Below are 22,351 nucleotides of genomic sequence, written 5' to 3'. Positions count from 1 at the left end.
TATTCTCAGTCAAATTATTGTGAGGGGAGGAAGCCTTGCAGTTGTCTGAATGCAATGAGTTTGGCAAGATAGCTCTATTATTGTACTTTTTAATCCAACGTTTTTTTCACTGCTCAGCAAGAGCAAGTAATCAGAACAGAAAGTGATTCCAAAATGTAAATTAGGGTGTCTGATGTAGGGATCCAGTACATATAAAAAGTCTTGTATCGAAAACATTTCCTTTCTAGTTCACTGTTGGCAATCAAACCTTTTAAATTAAAGAACTGCTTTTCCAATCCTGGTGCTATTTTAGTGTTTCTTTCAAGAATGCAGCACATGAGCACACACATATCATGTAGCTTTGTTTAGAGGCTGCAGTTTCTATTAAATTTAATTACTTTTTCCTGTGACTTTAAATCTAGGGTAACTTGAAAGCAAGGGCAGTTCCTATTAAATAACGTAACTTCCTACAGAAACATATATGTTAAAGATGTCTGGAGGATGTGTGGCTACAAAATGAAGTCTTTCATTAAGGCACAGCGTGACTAAATCAAAATACATGGAACATGACTACCGTTGAGGCATTTCAGTGTTAACAGTTTAGGTTTTTTACCTAATGATGCACATATTCAAAACCGTTAAGACCACAGATCCTTCAATCACTGCATCTTGAAAATATCATTAAAATTATTTTAATGAGAATGTTAAGAGTTCAGAATCTGCAGGGTTGAACCTTGAAGTAATGTTGACAGGCACGGCTTGAAATAGCATTCAGCCCTCTTCAATATTTATTCTAGCATCGGAATTTCAGGTTACAGTATTTAAAGAAAATGGAATTAAGAAGAGGAGATAAGCATATACTGTTAAAAGTTCAGAATACATTATTCAAAAGATGCCTCCTAATGTTGCTTAATCATTAATTTATAGAAAAGATAGTAGTTAATGTGCATGTAACATCACTGAAGTTTACAGAGTACAAAGGATAAAAGAATTTCATGTAATAAATAGGAAATAGTGGATCAGTATGCTCACAGAGCTTCACTGAACTCAATAAAGATTCCAATATAGATCTGATTCCAGAAGTTGAGCTCCAGTTTCTGCTTTGACACAGTGCCATGTGATACAGTGAAAAGATTTTACCCCTTTCCAATATATTATTAGAATCCGTGTATATCCAGGAACATGTATTGCTTCACTGACTTTGCTGTAGCTATGTAGAAACACTATTATTGTTTATTATTTGCATTACGGTACCTGCCATCAAGGACCAGGGCTTCAGTGAGCTAGTCATTACAGAGACATTTAAAGAGCTCTCAATTTTCATGAGAGGCAGTATATCAGAAGAAACAAGCATGATTGGGAAGGATGACGTTACCAACGAGTAAATCGAGGAGGGAAGTCTGCTGAAGTCCCACTCATTGTTTCTATGTGTAAAGTTCCAATCACTCTAAAGAATATTTCAAAATGTTCTGTATTAAACAGAAAGGAAGAAGACATAGCTACACAATAGAAGATTGTAAGTATTCTTTTTTAAGCAAAGTGCATATCATTTATAAGATTTTTTTTCACCTTTTTGCACATCTTTCCTGCTTGTATGGAGGGTTTTTTCTAACCCTATTTCAACTGTAACAGATTGTGATATATATTTGGGTCATGCACAGAATTAATCTGTCATAGTCACCTAAATTAATTTTTCCATGTGGCACTATCATTTCCCTTGATTTATTATCATTATGCATGTAACAGTTTTGAAAATAAAGTTACATTTGATTATTGAGGTAAATAAATACCAAGCACTATGCATGAAACAGGCATCTATGTCCTGTTTGCATTTAATAAGAAAGTAGATGCTGAACAAAAAGACATTTAGCCTTGAACCAAATGATGCTTCTGGGAACAGCTGATCATTATTCTGTCCAACGTGAACTTGAAAGTTAAGCATTTGCCCTGAATACACGATGAAGCAAAAAGAATGGCTTTCAAAGGAAACAACAGCATGCTTCTGTGACAAAAGTGTCAGCAATAAGGACTAGAAGCATGGAAAGGGTGGAGTTCTGCATTTGGTATCGCATCAGCATGATGAAAAAAAATTAAACTTGAGAATTTTGTTTGTTAGAATTAGCAATGTTCTTTGACTATATTTTCAGCTATGCTTTAAGATGGTTGAGTTTAGGCTAGATCCCCAGATTTAAAATCTCTAAAGTATTAAGTGTGTTTGAAAATTAAATTTCAATCCAGAATATAATTTCTGAGGGTGGCACTTTAAATCAATAGAGTAAATCCATATCTTCAATCCAGGCACTAATGTACCAGGATAACCTTAACCTGATTTTAAGTTTGCAGGTTTTACGAACTAACTCCTTTAAATTGTTTGATCTTCAGAAGTGACTATCATCTTAGCTATGAAAATGAAAAAAACAAGCTTCAGAAGTTATTTAAAATTGGCTTTAGTGCAAGTAGTCACTGTGCAAATATAGCTAAAGTTATCCAAATGACCAAAAATGTCTTTTTAGATTCTTTTACCTCCTCTTTCAAATGTCACAATTATGCTTCATATAATTTATAAACTTCAGCAATAGATATATTTTAACTGTCTCCACAGCTAGTGAAATTTTTCCACCCTGCAAATTAATGACACTATCAAAGACTTCTGTAGCAGAGAAAAATGATAAAAACGAAAGGGAAAAGAAAATAAAGTCAAACAGTACTTGGTAATGTTTCTGATTTTACAGTGAAACTCATTGTATTAGATAGCTGAGCTTTAACCATAATTCCTTGGTTATAAGAAAATCCTATCTTACCTATTTTTCTTTTTTTTAAAAAAAAAAAAAAAAAGTGTTGCTAACTTCCTGTTTGTGTAAAAATAGTTCAATATATATTCCTAAAAGGCTCAAATCTTGTCCTTCAAAATAACTCCAAGTACTTTTTACAAACCTGTTGCTTTAAAGCTAATGCCATAGGAAAAAGGAAGTTTCGGAGTGATAAAATTCAGTAGTTTGATGCTATCTCAGAATATATGAAAACATAGAAAATGACAAAACAGGAAGATCCACCCTGTTCTCTGTCACAGCAAATGCTCAGGTTTTTGCTTCATTGCTGTATCTTCATTGCAGACAAAATCTAGCAGAAATTTACTGATGCGCTATGTGCAAAATGTTCTTACAAGTATTCCTGTTGCAGTATCTGCATCAAAGCTGAAATGTTTTTCACAAACTACTTGTACATATGAACCAATACAAGAAACCTTGTCTTAGAGCTTCAGTTTCATCACTGCCCATGTAACTAAAACACTTGCACTTTCTCCAGAAATCTTAACAATAATATAATTGTAAACACACCTGAATTTCAAGGTAAAAGGCAGAAAACAGATGTTGAAAGTGATAAACTAATACAACTTCACTCAACAAACAACATAGTAAGTTGGCAGGTGGGGGAAATTCTAATAAAGATACATTTCGCTATGGTCTCACACAATACATGAGGAAGAACTCCAAAATTTCAGCTTTTCTAACACTGATAATAGTAATGTTTTATGCTAACATAAATGCTAATTGAAATGCTAATTCAGGTGCTAATTCAAATACTAAAGAGAAAAGCTACCTGATTTTAAAACAATACTGCCTTCTACTTGGGATGTTTTTTTTTCTTAGAATGGCTTCTACAGTTGGACCGCAATCCATCTAAGCATCTTCTGGTGCAAGGCTGAGAAGCTTTGAAGAAAAAGACCAGATTACTTGTTTTGCACTCAATGAAAGTGTATAAATATTGCCAGAATGAATACCATATATTTGCTGAAATGTAACAAGAACTTCAAGATGTTTAGCAATAACAAACCATTGTTATTTTTATGGTCCTAAAACATGATATCTAAATAGATTATATTTGGGCAAATCAGAGTAGAATAGCATCTCCTGTATTAGTTAAGCCTCCACTGATTCACTTCAAGCCACATTCATCTCTGCTATAACTTAGTTGATATGAATTTTTCCACAGCTAGAATGCATGTTAGTCTTAGAATATGACCTAAATTTAATTGCACATAGCTTAAGATTTTGTACTGTACTTAATCCAATACTAGAAAAAGAAGGAAATTACAAAAATAATTATTCTTAGGTTTGCCAGTCTTTAGCTGACAAAATTGCTGGCTAGTGAGAGAAATCTTTTTAAATGTGACTAAGGACAGAGAGCACTACTGAAAAGTCAGTTTCCAACTTTTAGCAATTGAGGGACTTTGCTGTAAATGGACAGATTACTTATATCCCTGGACTTTTTCCTAATATGTATTCCAAAATACCACACAAATTCTGATGTGAGATCTGGAGGGGGAAAAAAAAAAAAAAAAAAAGGTAATCTACAATCAAATACCAGATTCCAAATCCAGCCTAGTTAGGATCACTAATAATTTTATTTTTGTGATTATTAACTGTATTGAATTTACATACCCTTGTACTGAAACTACATACATCAGCTCTGAGTCTCATGTCACATTCCCACTGTCTTCTTGCTGGTCCTTGTCTTTCACAGGGGACTGTTACTTATTGAAGATCTCAGACTCGCATATTGAGTCTATTAGTTATAACCTTGGACCCTTTCTGCATTTGAGACCGTACATAGTTAACCAGAAACTTTTCCATAGGTTTCATTACCTTTGCTAACCTCTGTATTGGATTCACTAAGAGCACTGGAGTTAGGTTTGAACCAATAAAAGTTTTTAAACTAATGTTTTTCTCCATTTCTTTTACCCTCTGGGTCTGCACTCAGAGTGCTGTATGAATTACTGGGTGTATCCTGCTGTTATTCCCCTGTATGGAAGCATTGTCATTTACTTCCCTGCAGCCTGGATCAGACTACAAATTATATAACTGAAAGTTGTGGCAAGCAGGAGAATATTTTGTTGTTAGCAAATACAACTTCCTCACATAGTTCAAAACTGAGCTCAGTATTAGCAAATAACTACACATATTTAATTCTTATAATAGTTCCTTGTCCTCATCATAGGGTCACCCCTAATAGCCTTTTACTTTTGTCTTACAACAAAAAAATTCAAAAATTACTCCCCGGAACTGTTGACCATTTGCCTTCAGGAAAAATCATAAAACATGAGTTCCTACTTTGGAGGGGAAACTTAAAAGTGATTCTATACTGCTTTTCATCTCTAAAATTATTAAATCCTAAATTCTGGCAGGAAAATAATTAATAATGTGACTTGTTTCCAAGCCCCTCTAGATTGCCATGTTCTCGGGTGGTTGGCCCGACATCACAGCATTTTGCTAGAATTTTAAGCCTGTCATTTAGTCATCCCACGCAGCACAGGAGCCTATCGTTGCCTCCTCCAGTAAAATCTTTTCCTCTGTGGACTTCTGGCACCAGTAAGTTTGAGAAACACACATGCTGTAATGGAAAACATCTGGTTTGATTGATAGGAAAAAAGAAGAAAACTAATTTATATGAAGACCTTCTTGAAACTTTGCACTGCAAATTAACATTTGTGTTCTGCTGAGAATTGCAGCAACCTTCTATTCTTTGGATTTATTTAGGGTCTTAAAAATTAATGTGCTAAAGCACTTAAACAAAATGTGAGTTGACAGAATATTTCATTTACTAGGAAGACACGTTTGTCAAGAAAGAGGATTATAACATTTCTTTATTTCACTTCTTTGTTTGATGGATATGTTATCACTGGTGCAAGAACAATTTCAAAGAGAAGGGTAAACATTGGCTTACCAAAGATGTGAGCTCCAGAAGGAAAATATAAATATCAAAAACCAAAGAGAGCATTTAAGTGATGCTAGATTAACGCAACTGAGAATGTATGAAAGCAGGGAAAGGACAGAGAATGGAATATGAGAAAATGGAACCCAACTGGAAATTCAGAGGAAGTTACAAAAGGGATTAAACAACAAATGTAATGGGGAACACATAAGGCAATTTTATGGCAGTATTTTGGAGACTGGATTCTAAAGGCAAGAAATTGCTGTAACGTAGGACCACAATATGTCCGTGTAGTAAGGGTAATGAAGAATGTAGGGATATTTTTAAGAGTAACCAAGTGTAACACATAATTCAAATGCTTTGGCAGAGTTCACTTTGCAGTTAAATTACAATTCTAATACATGCTGGGAAAGCTTGAGTATTGCCCTCAAGAAGATATAAAGGCATATATTTTATTTGTTGTGAATCTTGAACATTAAGATTTTATTTAGCAATTGACTTAACCATTAACCTTTTCATTTTTCAGAGAAAAAATACTGCTTTCCAATTTACTTTTAGAAAATGCCAGGAATGCAAGTGATGGTCCACAACTAACATGAATGTGTGTGTGCACCAGAAATTTATGAGGACTGCCCTGAAAAGCATTCGAGAATCAAGCAACCATGAACTGAAGGCTTACATGAGGCAAGTAGATTAGAAGAAGATATACAATATGATTCTCCGAGCAAATGACTCTTATGTAGTCTATAAGCAACAATTAAACAATCTCAATTTGTGAGCAGAATCAAAACTCATTCACACAGAAAAATAAGTTTAGTAACTTATAGCAGTCTGGTGGGCTATCTGTTTGTATATGTTTGCATTAATAACAAACTAACACCTCTGCCTTTTCTTTCTCTTTTATGAGGGACAGACATAGCTACAGATCTTTCTGCAAAAATTATTTGAGGGCCTAGCATAAGGAGGAAATGCCCAAGAGAGAGAGGTGGAAGTACACAGTGACTCATCACTACAAAGTGGAAAATAATGAGGTGGATCAAGAGAATATAGAAAGAAGAAAGGTAAGAGGACTTGCAGCTTCTAAATAGGCAATATGACAGACAGTGGCAATGTGAGACTGAGAGAAGATAACAAGTAAAGCAGAAGACCCCACAGCAGCATTCAGAGGTCTTGAATAAACTGATAACAAATAACTGCACAAAATGCAGAAGCACGAACACATGAATTAATGGGATTCTAAATGAACAGCAAAATTATGTAGGCGAAAATGCAGAAAAGATATGGTTTAAGATCTACTTACCAAGACATAATGAAAGCAATAGGGAAAGAAATAACATTGAATTTCATTAGGAGTAAGCTGAGTGAAAATATAGATCAATTATTTAAAAGGGAGTCTGAATCAATAATTATAATACTAATAAAGTAAAAATATTTACTGCCTTTTTAGTATGAGCCTTTGGACAAAAAGATTAATAGCAATCATGCATGTAACACAAATTTTATAAGAGTAGCTCAGGCCAGCAGAGGGGAGAACAGGTTACAGAATACGTAGAACAATGAGACATATTCAAGACAGTAAATGGGATGGATTTCAATCTACAGTTTTAAAGGAAGTAGCAAAAGCAATCCCTGAATCTTTTGTAATTAATTATCTAAGAGAACTTGAGGGAGGAGAGACTGAGGTGACATTAAACACTGGAAGACTGGAGAACAGTAAATATAGTTTTTTTCTTCAGAATAAGGAAAAAGTAGAATTGTATATAATGAACTCAGAAAGATACTGTGGAAAAGTATTAAACAATCTTTTAATTAGCCCCTAAAAGAAATATGATAGGAAACATCTTAAAAGAAAGTACAAAAACATACCCTATCAAAATGATCTCATCTTCCTTGACAGTGTAGAGTCAATAGAGAAAGCAAAATATATTTCTTATCTTTACTATGGAAATGTACTGTGGCTAAAATTATCATACAATGGCAAAAAGACTGGACAAAAAAAAACCAAAACTGATCAGATCATATTGTTCAGTAATTTCTGGCTATCTTTTGAGGCTGTACCTATCAAATTCTTTTATAGGACTGTTCTGGGTTTTCACTAATAGCTTGAGTGCTAGAGGAGAGAGCACACAAAAAAATCTGTGCTAACAGCAAGCTGGGTGAGTAGGAAGCACTTTAGAAAGACAACTACTTTCAGAATTGTTTTGCTCAATTGAAGAAATCTAAAGATAGTAAGATAAAATTTTTTAAAAGCAAAAAAAAATGGGGGCTAACTTGGCTAGGAAGGAGCTCTACAGAAAAAGCTTGGGACTAATAATGGATTGATAATATAATATTACAGAAGGCTAAACGTGGTTCAATAATTACTTTAATCTAATGTAAAACAAACGTGGCATTGTAAGGAACAGTCTTGCTCTCCTGTTGCCACATCATCCTCTCTTTTGCAATGGAGAAGCATTGGTATAACTATCCTGTAAACCATATCAAAGAAGTAATGTATGTGACAAATAATGTTTTTTGGCAGATTAGTTTTCTGCTCAGAGAGATGTACGTGAAGAAGGAGGGAGGCTGCAGCAGGTCTGAATTATTGCAAGTTTATCCATGTTTTGAGCTGGGTTCACAATGTCACACTTTTTGTAAAAAGTGTCCTAAGAAGAACATGGGTTGTAAGAAAAGAGAGACCACAAGTCCCAACAGTGAGCACCTGCTCTCCAGCCTTCCACTGCAGTTCAGGAAAGCACAGGATGGCCCACCTAAAAAGCAACTAGAAGGTGTGGAAGTCCAGAGGAGTGAAATGAAGATAAAAGTCTTTGAAAGGATTGAGGAACTTCTAGCATTGATGAGGCTGGGACTGGATCAGTATCTTACAGTCTTGCTATGCTGGATCCTCTTTCAAGTTCCTCTGGTTCCTTCTAGGCATGTATTTTACAATTTGAAAATGTTTGAGGGTTTTTTGAAAAATACTTCATTTTTTTAATCTACAAAAACTACCATGTCTTGCTATCTCAATTCTGTGTCACAGAGCAATGTCCAATAACTCTCAGGTAGCTATGAGTTACATTCCAGTAGTCTGTAGACTACTTAATCTTATATGTTTCTTCATTTCCTAGGTGCTTTTTCAGAGGTTTCAAGGCAAAAAACCTCATCACCTTAATACAGAATTTAAGCTATTTTCAAATCAACCTCATTTCTACTGTTTTTAACAACAGAAGCGCTGGCAAAATTTCCATAATTAAGATTTGAAAATGACAGTTCAACAACAGAGTTACCAGAAAGCTTCAGGGAAGACAGTGGTATGGGCAGAATCATGACATTTTGACATTTCCAGCTGCTAAGAGCAGATTCAAAAGTTTGTCGAATAACGACCTCAAAATTCCGCTGAAAGGTAGTCTGCTGCTACTGAATAAACTTCCTGGGTAAAAAAAATCACTATCAGCTGCTTGGAAAGATTTTTCTGCGAAACCTGTGTAATTATTTTTTAGTTCGCTTCTGTTGGTCCATCTGTGGGACATATGGGAAAAGAAGGAGAAAAGAAAGGAGGAGAAGGCCTTTGACATGGTCCTTCACAACATCCTTCTCCCTAAATTGGAGATGTATGGATTTGACAGATGGGTTATTTAGTGGATGAAGAATTGGTTGGATGGTCTCATCCATAGGGTAGTGGTCAACGGCTCAATGTCCAGATGGAGATGGGTGATAAGCGATGTCCCTCAAGGGTCCATACTGGGACCAGTACTGTTTCTTATCTTCATCAGTGACATAGACAATGGGACCAAGTGCACCCAAAACAAGTTTGTGGACAACACCAAGCTGAGTGATGCAGTTGACACACCTAAGGGACAAATGCCATTCAGAGGGACCTGGACAAGCGCTAGAAGTGGGCCTATGTGAACCTCATGAGTTTCAACAGGGACAAATGCAAGGTCATACACCTGGGTTGGGGCAATCCCTGGTATCAATACAGGCTGGGGAATGAAGGGATTGAGAGCAGCCCTGCAGAGAAGAACTTGGCAGTACTGGTGAATGAAAAACTGGACATGAACTGGCAGTGCGCACTTGCAGCCCAGAAAGCAAACCATATCCTGAGTATGACCAGCAGGTTGAGGGAGGTGATTGTCCCTCTCTACTGTACTCTGGTAACACCCCACCTGGGGCATTGCATTCAGCTCTTGGGCCCCCAACATAAGAAGGACATGAACATGTTGGAGAGGGTCCAAGGTAAGGCCAGAAAGATGATTAGAGGGCTGGAGCACCTGTCCTGTGAAGAAAGAAAGGTTGAGAGGGTCGGGATTGTTCAGCCTGCAGAAGAGAAGGCTTCAGGGTGACCCTACTGTGGCCTTTCAGTATTTGAAGGGGGCTTATAAGAAAGATGGGGACACACTTTTTAGAAGGGCCTGTTGTGATATTATAAGGATTAATAGTTTAAAACTAATAGGGGGTAGATTTAGGCTAGATACAAGGGAGACTTTTTTAAAATGGGTGTGATGATACACTAGAACATGTTGCCCGGAGAGGTGGTAGATGCCTCATCCCTGAAGACATTCAAGGCCAGGCTGGATGGGGCTCTGGGCAACCTGATCTAGTTGAAGATGTCCCTGCTTATTGCATGGTTGGGGTGGACTAGATGACCTTTAAATGTCCCTTCCAATACAAAATATTCTGTGATTCTATGAGAATACTATAGGGCCTCCTAGGGCTGAGATATGTCAGGAAGGGCTGGGAGGAGCAGTTTTGGGTCTTGGGAATAGCCATCCTGTTATCTCATCATGCATAATGTAAGAATCCATCTGATTCACATAAAGATCACATACAAGTTAACTATGATTCTGAAATGAAAATTGAAGGGGTTGCATACTATGGAAGAGATGCCCTTCAAATGCCACCGATTTAACAGTACATGGACATTAAGGTTCAGGTATGCCAAAGACCAAAGTACAATCTTTTCCTACTTCATAATGAAGGGACTGAAAAATCTTTAAATTAATGATGTGACATACATTCATCTCACAAGATTACCATGCCATCTCAGCAGCAAGAGTATGGAGATTGAAGTAAATAATGCTTGCTATGGCATGCAAAGCTATTGTTAAACTTCTTAGTGTCCCAAAGAAATCCCTTCTTTTTTAAGAGACTATTATAGTTTCAAACAGAAGAAAAAACCTTATCCCTTGCTGATTTTACTGGAAAGAATGTTTTGGGTCACTGTAAACATAGAAAATGCCTGTCATTTCTTCTAATCCTCAAAAAATATTCATTTTAAATGTTGTGTTTGCTCTTTTGGAGACTCATCACTGTAAACAGGTTGTCCTTTCAGAACTGCCTACATGTGGAACACATTTTTATACATCTTAACTGAGTCTTGATAGCCTACTGTTGTCAATTTGATACTTTGTTATAGAATAAGCAGGAAATGCATACAAAAGAAGAATTTAATATCTCAGTATTTTATGCCAGTCTGTATGCAGTAAATCTGTACTGGGTTCCTACCAGTCCTGGTTCCAATTTCACACTTTAATTTACTTCCACTAAGATCCAAAATGTTATATAGTAGGGTAGAAAGAAAACACGATTTCCCAAATTTTTTAATTTGAACATCCTTATCTTGCAGACATTAACAGAATTGCAGAACAACAGAACTTCTACCTGGACCCAGCTCTTCTCAAATGAACTACTTCATTCATCAGTAATCCTTGGCATTTTTTGTTTTTTTTTTTTTCAGAGCTGGTAGAAATTCCTCCCCCCGCCCCCCCCCCTTTATACTTTTGGATAGGTAGTAAGTAAGTTTGTATTTTTTTGGTGTATGCAAGAACCAGCAATGTATCTGTAGTAAAAAAAAATGACCAGCTTCAGTTTATCACATTAAATATTTTATTTGATCTTGTGTATCTTCTTAATCTTTTTTGTAAGCATTTAGAACTGATTTCAAATTTTTAGTGTTTACATAAGACACACAAAATAGAAGAAATCCTCAATTTCCACAATACTCCAGATGTATGGAATGAATGGACTGTGAAGTTGCAGGAGTACAGAATTGTAGTTTTGATAATCCTTAGGTTCTTTCTATTTTGTTTTCCTCAAACATGAAAAAAAATAAATAAAAATCTACTAACATTGACCTTGGAAATGTCTTCTATGGATCAATGAAAATTCTCAAATTTTCTAAAATTTTAAGATAGTGCCATACAGCCACTATATCCTATGAATTTTCACAATAAATTTGAATTCAACTTTCTACAGCATCAGTAACCACTTCTTCTGGGGTGGTAAGTAATCAAGTCTTTCACATAATATGTGTCAGAAGTCATAAGTAAATGGACACCTAGCTTTACCAGTTAGTCTTTGTTATACCTCTTAGCATGAGGGTGACTGTGTGAAATCTTCAAATCAATTGAAAACCTCTCTGGTTATCAGCTGAAAGGAGTTCTTACTATCTTTTTCTCTTGCATACTCTGCTAAAGAAAAAAAAAATATTCCATACTCCCACCCTTTGGCTAATTTTAAAAGACAACATGGCATAATGGAATTACTTCTCATCTCGGCATCCCACTTAAGCATAGCAGAGTTATGTTCAACTTACTGGCTTTGATGGGTAAAATTCTGGGAAATCTGCACTCTCTTTTGTGAGGTGAGAAAAACTGAAAGAAAAAAAAATAAAGAGAGAAGAAAAGAAAGGCTTATGAGCTTCCCTAAGGAAAAGAGACAGAAAAATAGTGCGTCACGTCTCCCACTTTACTACAAAGCACAGTGGATAAGTATATTTTGAGAGTTCAGTCTCCAATCCCCATTTCTGTAATTTTAACTTTGAAGTACAGAAAAAGTAGCTGCAGGAATGCCAAATATAACATGTGTGTTCAGACAGAGAAGACAGTTCAATACATTTTCTGCTATCATTGACAAATCTTCAACAAACTATTCTATTGTCAACTGTTGGGGCTGGATCAATAATTATCTTTGTGCTAATGCTTTGCTTAGATGCAAGCAGAATGAAGAGTCATTCTTGCCTCTTTAATGAAGAAAACAACTAAAAATATCAAAAGAAAAACATACATTTTATTAAGAGTAAACATTTATCAAGTTGGTGATTACCATAATACTGTCAAGTATCATGATAGTATGAAATATTCTCAATGGAGGGTCACTGAGGTTTTGGAGACCTGTTGGTAGGAAGGAAGGTCTCTTGCCCTTCTTTACCTCAAAACCTCTTGCTGCCCAGGTGATATCACTGGGAGTGCCCTGTCTCTGAGGGTAAAGGAAGCTACATGAAGGGTCAAGGTGCTCACAGACCCCAGAAATGCCCCCGCTCCCTGCACCAAACCCCCTGTCACCTCATTAGCTCTGCTTAGCCATTTCATGCTGGTGTTTTCTCTCAGCAGGGGCAGGGAGGAGAGCTGAGAAAACAGGGAGGGAAGAAAGAAGCGAAAGCACAATGTCGCAGCTAATAACTATTTTGCACTAAAAGAAGATTGCTTTAGATCTATGCAGGTAGTTTACAGGTCCACTCTTCCTTTAGTAAAGGGAGAGCAAGTGATTCTGAATTAGTAATTCTGCATCTTTTCTTTGTGACTGCTGTGAGGTGATCTGGAAAAAGAACAAGAAATAGTTCAAATGCTTGACAGTTTGAAATGCTGTCCAGGTCCTGAGGGCAAAAATGGGCCTGACCCTGCCCAGCTCCCCGGGGATCCCCCCACATTTTACCCATGACCCAGGACCCCATTTCAGTCCCCCAGGATCATCAGCCCCTGCCCCAGCAATGCCACAGCAGGGCTGCTCTCCAGCTCCCCACAGCCCTGCCCTTCCCAACTATGGGCCCTGTCAAGTTCAGCCCACCCCCAGGCCCCTGTCCTGGCCCAGCCTCAGCTCAGCCTTGTCCCCAGGAAGGTGCCCCATTCCTGGGGCTGGGGCTGTCCCTCTGCCCTGCTTCTGGCTGGGGTGGTGGGACAGGCCCTGGCTGCCAGGCCCTGCCACGACTGACAAGGTCTCCATTGACTCCCAAGCAAACTTAGACCAGTACCTCACATGTATGTAGACACCTACACTGCAGACATCTAAATGCAGATGTCTTAATCCAAAACTAACTCCCAGCTCTGGAGGTCATTCCAAGAAAATGTCTGGTATGAGGTTTCCTACACAAAAAGTAGCTTTGACTTTGACTTTGACTAATATTAATTTTTTATTGGTGACAAGGAACTTGATCTTGCACAGTACTACTTCATAAAATCCTCTGTTTTCCCTCTGGCTGAAATTCATTCAACAAGATGAGTAACATGACCCTGTCAATGAATTTGTATTTTTTAAAAATCCATAAAAGTTTATCAAACTTGTGAAAGGCAAAATTTGCTCTCTAATTCTAGAAGAGGCTTTGTTGACCAGCAAGAATACTGGAGCAGATGTATCTGGGAGATATAACTGAAGTAATTAATGAATAAAGATGACTTTTGTGTGATCTCCCATGTTTTCTGACAAGTTTCTGAAATGTTCTTCTTTAAGACTATAAATGCCCTGTATTTCAGTTGATACTGTTTGCACTCATTTGCCTAGAATTATTTTATAAAACAAAGATCTTATCTGGGTACCAGAGTCTGCTCTCAAAATGCATTGGCTTTGGGGTAGAAATAGACTTAACATATATTCTACAATCTGAATGACAAGGGCTTTGCTAACATTTTATTAGGAATAGATAAAAGGCAGCATTGACAATTTTTAGTCTGGCAAGTCACCCTTTTTCTTTTGTAGGAGAATAGTAATTGTACCACTACAATCAACTGGTGTGGTCTCATATTCCCAAATGGATACAATCACATTTTACGCCTTTGAATAAATGCTGCAGCACCATAATTAAGAGGAGCAAGAGGCAATGCCTTTATGATCTGGTGAGTTGTGACTTGAGCTTATGTACAGCTTTTTGATTTCTCCTGAAGATAGTAAAGCTGCTAGCCCTTGAATTGTTTCTGCCTGTGGTTTTTGGTTTGGTCGCGGTTTTTTGGGGTTTTTTGGTTTTGTTTTTTGTGTTTTTTTTTTTTTTATTTTGTCAATTGCCCTTTGCAGAAGGTTAATAGTAGGTTTAGAATGCCAAAGTTTTCTAGCCAGTGAATCACAATTTCAGATTTGTCAGTTAGTGATGTGAAACCAGCTGCTATTCTTGGTGGAACACTTACACTTACCCCCCGCCTCGCTCCACAGATGCTCTTCTGTTGTATGAAGAAATTGATCATTTTGTCTCTTCTGCAAGTCTTCAGAATGTTACTAATTTCTTATTTACCACGATTTTTTCATCTTGCATAAGTTATACTGTAGAAGTGTTACAGCTACTCTATCTGCTCTGCACAGATCTCACAGCTGGATAATGAAAGAATGAATGATATCCAGCAAAGAATTAAAATTCATAAGTATGGAACTTGTTGTAAACATGAAACTGCATCCTGTCTGTAAATATAGTGCAATAATATCATGAATTATTATACTTAAGTTATTTCCAGGTTAAAAATTCATTATTCCTGCAATGAAGACCAGCTTACAGAGAATTAGTAAAACCAAGCTGATTTTACAATTATTATTTTCTTCTGACAGCCATGATATTTATGTTTTGTGTTTCCCTCAACCCAGACAACTTTTATTACCAAGTGTCAGCCCGAAACAGCTGCAGAGAGTCAGCAGCTTAGATTTGTATCGGTTTCTTTACATCTTCTGGGTCTTTTCTACTCTCTGCTGCACATTTTAACAGAAAGGAGAAAGATGAAGTTTTAGACATTTTGATCATCCTCAGGAGAAGTCACAGTCCATAGGATTTGGCCAAAACCTTTCTATTCTCAGGCCAAAGAGGGAAAAGCCTCTCACTACAGAATACTGACTTTTTTAAGTTTACTTGCTTATCTTTTTATTTCCACACCCATCATTATGATACTACATCATATATGCTTCTCAGAACTCCAGTGTCCTCCTGCTCACAGATCAACCTACATTCAGCTTTCAATAGGTCATTGTATTAGTGTGGAATACAGTCATAGTTCAGCAGCTACAAAAGTCTCATATTTATAAGTAATGGAGAGACAGCTACTTTAAATAAGATCTGACTTCACAAAAAGAGTCATGATTTAACTAGTTGAGAAAAAATGTGAAAATGTGTTCTAAAAATTCTAATTAAAAATTCATTTTAGTTAGCTTCTTCATGCTTTAGGAAGAACTTTAGAACCTGAAATAAGTCTCTGCACTGTGTGAGGAAAAAAGTTCTTATAATGGGTGAGGTCCAAGTACTGTGTTTCAAATGTTGCTACTCCTTACCTTGTGTTCCAAACTGTGTATCAGTAGCAAGTAAATGAGGCTCATCAGCTTAAAGATTGTGAAATATCTTTCAAAATATCTTTCAAAATATCTTTCAAGGATCCACTGTTGAGGCCCTGCAAGTCAATAGAAAAGCTATAGAATATACATTACTGCCTTACATCCATCACTGCAGTATTTAATATCATAAGAAAAATATCACAGTTTAAAATTTTAACTCAACCTGAAGACATATTTGCTAAATTTTAAATGCTTAACAGCCTAACAGGAAATGGAACTTCTCTCACTTTCATACAAAATTAACTCTGATAAAGACTAGTTAAAAATTAATCAAACTAGTATTAGCCACTTCCCACTGCATAATTGTATCTCCTGTTTATTGAGGCTTGTCAGTTCATGTTCGTGTTCAAACTCTGAATAAAAAGTTATCTCTACCTAATATTAGCACAGGAATATAAATTGCCCCAGCTAAACATCATTTGATATAGAAAGAGTTAAACTAATCATTTCATGAAGCTTGAGAATTTCCAAAAAAGTCCTAAATAGAACCACCAGATACATTGAAGTATTATTGGAGCAAAATAAAACAAGAATGTGACTTCTTTTTACACCTGGCATAGATCAGATTGGTACAGCAATCCTTGTGACTGATACTGATGAAGAATTTATATGCAAAAGCCATTGGATCGAGTCTCTGTTTTCTAACCAGGATATAGAGTGGGTTTTTGTTTTGTTTTGTTTTTTTCATATTTTATCAAGTTTTCCAATTTGGACTAGGTAAGATAAAAATAGATCTTTAGAGAAGGACTGACCTGTATATCATTGTTTTTTGGTTTGGTTTGGTTTTTTGGCTTCCCATCCTAATAGATCCTCAAAGTACAGAGGCAGATGAAATAGCCAAGAATAAAGCTTTCTGAACCTTAAGAATGTTTTGTCTGGATCTGATTCAAGGTTAGGATTGATTCTTATTTCATACAAATGAGTTCATTCCTCTCAATATACCATGTCTGGCAATGTAATACAAATCTTAATGGAGACACATACTTTAGAAATATTGAAGTGTAAATTAGTAATATGCTTGATGGCAGTAGTTGCTGTGGGCAAGGGGAGGGAATATTATGTATCAGCTATCAGAAGCATCTGAGATACAGTATGAAGAATATGTGGACAATCTGCAATGATTTATTAATAGTCTATATTGCCTAGTTGTGGGATGGTATGGCTGTATTAGGTCGCTAGAATGTTTACTATACAAATATGTTGATTTACTTTTATAAGACAGTAGTTAGAAAACTGCCAAGAAGGCAAAATAAAAATTTTCAATAAGTACCCAGCTGGTAAACATTTCAAAGGCACTATGAAACAATACATGAATTATTAAGCTATTCCAGGGACCAGCCAGGTCATTTCTTTTACTAAGACTAAGAGCAATAAGATTAGAAGAACAGTAACATGGTAAAACAGTCATTCTAGAAGGAGGATGGAGGCTTTATAATACAAGATTAAACTTCGAGCTTCTGACAGTGATAAAAACAGGCAAAATCTCTAGACAAAAACTTTCTACTAAGCATTTTAGCTACAGTGAGGGTATAACTGACCATAATTAGTTTTTCCATGGTTAAATTAACACTCTAAGAGGTGCTGAATCCCGACCTTATTTGGTACAGACACCAAAGAAAAAATATATCTTCTATGCTCCCCTTTATGAATCAAAGCCATTTTTAAATGAAGGTCAAACACATCAGTATATGCAGACAATGGCTTTTCAAAAGCATTTTGTTCTTCCTAACTAAAGCGATCATTAAGACTGATGACCAGTGAAAACAAATTGCACTGCAACATTAAAGGAGATACACTTTTTTCTGATTTTGCATTGTTACTTTTTCCTCCCTGCTGTTTGTAGTACACTCTCCAAAGCTTAAAAAGGAAAACTGCTGTCAGGTATTTCCATGCTCAAACTTCCCCCTTCGTGAAGCAGATTGCCAGACAACATTACTGCCCTCAAACTTTGAAACAATGCAACTGAATTTTATTGAATTAGTACTCATAAGATTTTCTCTCAACATGCAGAAGTTCTAGCAAATGCCTAGACCACAGTCAAAATACAGGGATAGAAGCCACTCCAAATGTTTGTAAATAGGTAATGCCAAAGGAATCAGAGTCAAGCAAGCATGAAATAGTAAAAACAAGTGGCTTCAGTGATGACTAATCGGCATAAAATAGGGAATAGTCAGGAAGCAAGCAGAATTAATTTTGAAAGCTCCAGTCATTTAGACCAAAAAAAAAAATTCACATATTTTTGCATATTCTTACATTTACATGTATGAGTAGTAGCAAGTTGACTAGAAAAGTGCAGAAAGTTAAAGAAAACTTGCAAACATTTCCAGGGGCTGCACTGATGCTCCAGTGGCAAGAAGATCAAACAAGCATGTAAATTCTGTGAATAAAGTCTAGCACAGTTAGCATGGATACACTTCAAATCAGACGGAGTCTTTACTAAGTGCATAGGGACCAAAGTCAGCTTCAGTACATAGTACAGCCAAAACAAAAGAAATCAAAAGGCCTAATACTCTACAGTGACTTTCTGAAGTGGTGTGCAGCACTCTCGCAGGAGGTAGGCACAACCCTGTATAAAAGAACAGAAAGGCAAAACAATTCCCAAGCCCCAAGGAATTGCTCAGTAGGGAAGTCATTGTGGCCAGAGAACAGAAATCAAAGCTCTGTGAAGGCAACCAACAAGAAAGCAGCAGGCAGGTCATGAGGTGTCAAAATATATACATTAATTAAGCACTTTGTAAGCTTGAGAGAAAATTGGGGCCAGAAAAGGTATATCCAAAAGTCCTTTGGGATTTTATAGGAAACTGCAGTATTCTGATCCGTTAAAATTAGTACTGCTGATTTCACAAGGGAACAAATAGAAAACTCACACTGAGGATAACTGCATTAAAGTAATGTCTCAGGGCTGAGAACGAGAGGGACTTTGACTGCAAAAGCAGAATTATCTGAAAGCATATGAATAAAATAATTTAAAACTCAAAGGGCGACAGCTGAGCAAAGCATACCTAGAAGGTTCAGCTGAGACTGTCATGCAGTATTTCAGCTGCTTTCTATACTGAATGTTGTACTGACCTGCATTAACTGCTTTTTACTTTATCGTGCATGATTTCTCCTGAGGAAGCATGACACACATACAGAATAAGCAGTTGTTTCTGTATGAAAAAAAATGAGCAAGGTCACTCCACTATGTGTTGAGAGAGGCATTAATGGCACCTCAGTATCTTCCAATGACAAGCACATTTATGTATGTCATCACAGTAAAGTACTAAGCAGTCACAGCACTAGAGCAAAATTTATCAATATGCAATGTATTGGACTCCAAGCAAAATTTTAGTGCTGTTTTTACAGGCACCTTGAGGTATGTTTTGGTAAATGGTAACTTGCTAAAGGTAGCCTGAAACCATAACAACAGGATAAGCACACTTGCTTAATTTTCTTTTCAAAAGACTGAGTGTAAAATATAAAAACATGTATCATAATTTACCCAAGCAACAACATCCTTTTGGATCTGACAAAATGCATGGAAGGTGTTTCTTAAACTCAAGTTGCCTGCAGTCAAATATACATAGGAAACAAATTGTCTGCAACTTGCTCACAAAAGGGAATAATTTCCATTAGGTCAGCCTAATATGATGCCCATGTTGACTTACAGGTTATGCTCTAAACATATCTCCAATTTCTTGAGCTAATTTCAGGTTCTTGAATGCAAGCACCTAGCAGGGGCAAGTATGAGGACACTGACTGAAGGGCACAGAAAATTTTTTCCAGGAATGCCACTTTTTAGTAATAATGTATAGGATCCAAACAGGACACGTGCTCAGGGTAGACTGAGTACTTGATGCAAGGCTAACCACGCATATAGCTACAGTGCATACAAATATATATAGTATATACATAAATATGCATTACATTGCCTTTAAATAGGACACTAGTATTATTGAAGCCAATAGAGTTGTTATCAGTGCACCAATGACTTTACTGTATTGGACACAGAGTAGTAACTTTTTTCCCCAATAGCTGACATCCTCCTGCTGTTTTCTGAGGTCCAAATGCAACGTACATAGAGGTATACAGAGTTCTTCTGCTGGAGGACTTGCTTCATACTCAGATTTAGCCTACCTTTTGTATGCGTTGGTAATGCTACAAATTCCTTTAGCAGACATGAGAAATGTTGCACAATTCAACTTCCTCATGTCCCATTTCCCTTTTCTCTAAATGTTCACAGGAATCCTGCAGATTTCTTTAGATTTAGACAAGGATGCCTCAGAACAGTCTGTTTCTGTCACACAGCCCCATGAAGTTTTCGATTAGGCATTGATAAGCCTGTGTTTTACTGAGGGAGACCAGGCCTTTGTTTCAAGTTCACTATCAAACATACACCCTTTGACTAAGTATGAGTTCCTGATTTATTGACTGACAATTACCAGTTTATTCACTGATAATTACTCCTTGTGAGTTGCTCTGCAGTCATTTGGTATCTTCCAATCATCCTCTTTCCCCTTTTCCTATTCCCAGGAGTCTGTTCGGGTTCCACACTCTCTGTATGATACCCAAAATTCTTTTCCCAGAGCCCTAGGAGATTTGTCTAGTCCTGAGCCATAGGAAACACAGATGGGCAGGTATCTCTCCCAACTTTAAACTGGAGAGTCAGGGCTTCAGGAGGCAACTCCGCCCAGACAGAATACAGGTTCTGGGATCTTCCCTGGGATTGGGTAAAGAGGCTCTTCCATTTATTTCTCTGGCTTCAGTAATTACTATAAATATTAAGTTGGGTGACATCACTATCATTAAAAAACAAGCAAATAAACAACAAAAGAATTATTTTTAAAGAATAATGGCAGATATCTACTGACAAGGTATTGTAGTTGAGAACCAGAACAGAGAAAACAACTTGGCTTTTTCTTGAACTCTGAAAAAGGACATCAGCAAGAACTGTGCTTTAGGGAGACATTGACACCTTTGAGTAAGATGTTATGGGGGTTTGCCCATTACTTATTTTTCTCTGCACACTTAACTGGAGACAGAAGCCTAAGTCTGGGGCGCAGATTCCTTTCAGGAAGCCACAATAGTCTCTCATTTCTGATGCATTTAGATCTTTTACTTAGAATCATAGAATCATTTTGGTTGGAAGAGACCCTTAAGATCATGTCCAAACATAACCTAAATCTAGCACTAAACCATGTTGCTAAGAGCCTCTTCTATACGTCTTTGAAACACCTCCAGGAATGGTGACTCCATCACTTCCCTGGGCAGCCTGTTCCAATGCTTCACAACCCTTTCTGTGAATAAACATTTCCTAATATCAATCAATGATCCATTACCTAACCTGTAGATACCATCATAAAAATTATCCAAAATAGAAAAGCAGATAACCTCTATTTTGCATTTGTTTATGTGAAAAAGAGTATTTTCATCTTACTTAATTGTACTTCTTTAATTCAAAATCTGAAACAGTAGTTTTATGCTGCCACTTTATGTGTCATGCAGAGGATGTGGCACATTTAAACACATTCAGGGGTTTATTGGCTGATAAGAAATAATGCAAATAGAGTCATTAAATTCATTTAAACTTGGGAAATAAAGGTAGGCAAAGAACATGAATTGGAAGCAATTACAAGAGCAGACAAACAAGCAGCAGACTCTACTTAGGGGGAGCTTCCAGGCTGTTCTCTCTCGCTTTCTGGAATTTCCTTTCTTCAAGGACTACTGAAACATTATCTAGGCAGCTTCTCTCATTGTGTCAACAAGTTCACTTAGTTCTTCAGGGCTTTCCATCCTCACTTCAGCAAAACACTAGCATTTTTTACTTATTAAATGTTCAAGGACTAATAGGCACAGGGTTTTTTCTGTTTATACAACAGAAATTGTTTAATCTAGTATGACAGAAACTAGGTCCCCAGCTAAATTTCAAAATCTGACTAATAAAGAGATAAAAGATTCACCTTTATCAAACAAAAGGTTTGTTTAACCATTAGGGAATAGAGAAAAAAGTGAAGAATCTAAGCTAAAGGTACATGAAAAGAAGAAAAAAATGGAAGAAAAGAGGAGGGAGGTGAGAGAAACATAACCTTTGCAAATGTTCCTGGTTCTTTCAAAAGCAAACACATTATAAAGCACTGCATGCATTTGGGCCCCATCAGTTTGCATAACCCAACTGTGATCAAAATGATTATTCACACAAATTAAGTAAAATGCACACAGAAGTGTTTGCAGCATAAGGGCTGTCGTTGCAATGAGATAACAGAAACTACTAGCCAGAGTCAAGAAAAGCAGGACTTCAGCAACTGTTTAAAATTTAAAAGGAAAATTTGTATTGCAGTAACTAGTG

The 22,351-nt window shown here is 36.7% G+C and overlaps 1 long non-coding RNA gene across 4 annotated transcripts in view; it reads left to right on the top strand.

Moving 5' to 3' along the window:
- The first annotated feature begins 1,279 nt into the window (after window positions 1-1,279).
- The window catches only part of LOC309438519, an 83,839-nt gene continuing 62,767 nt past the window's right edge, over window positions 1,280-22,351 (top strand). For 3 of the 4 annotated variants that reach the window (XR_014183810.1, XR_014183811.1, XR_014183812.1), the window contains exons 1-3: window positions 1,280-1,495; window positions 6,218-6,375; window positions 14,422-14,558. This is a non-coding gene — a long non-coding RNA (uncharacterized lncRNA). The remainder of the gene's footprint in view (window positions 1,496-6,217; window positions 6,376-14,421; window positions 14,559-22,351) is intronic. The other variant, XR_014183813.1, reaches the window with a different exon arrangement.

The sequence above is a fragment of the Streptopelia decaocto genome, assembly GCF_964273445.1.
Source record: "Streptopelia decaocto genome assembly, chromosome: 3".
Lineage (NCBI taxonomy): Eukaryota > Metazoa > Chordata > Aves > Columbiformes > Columbidae > Streptopelia > Streptopelia decaocto.
This window is presented reverse-complemented; position numbering and strand designations above follow the sequence as displayed.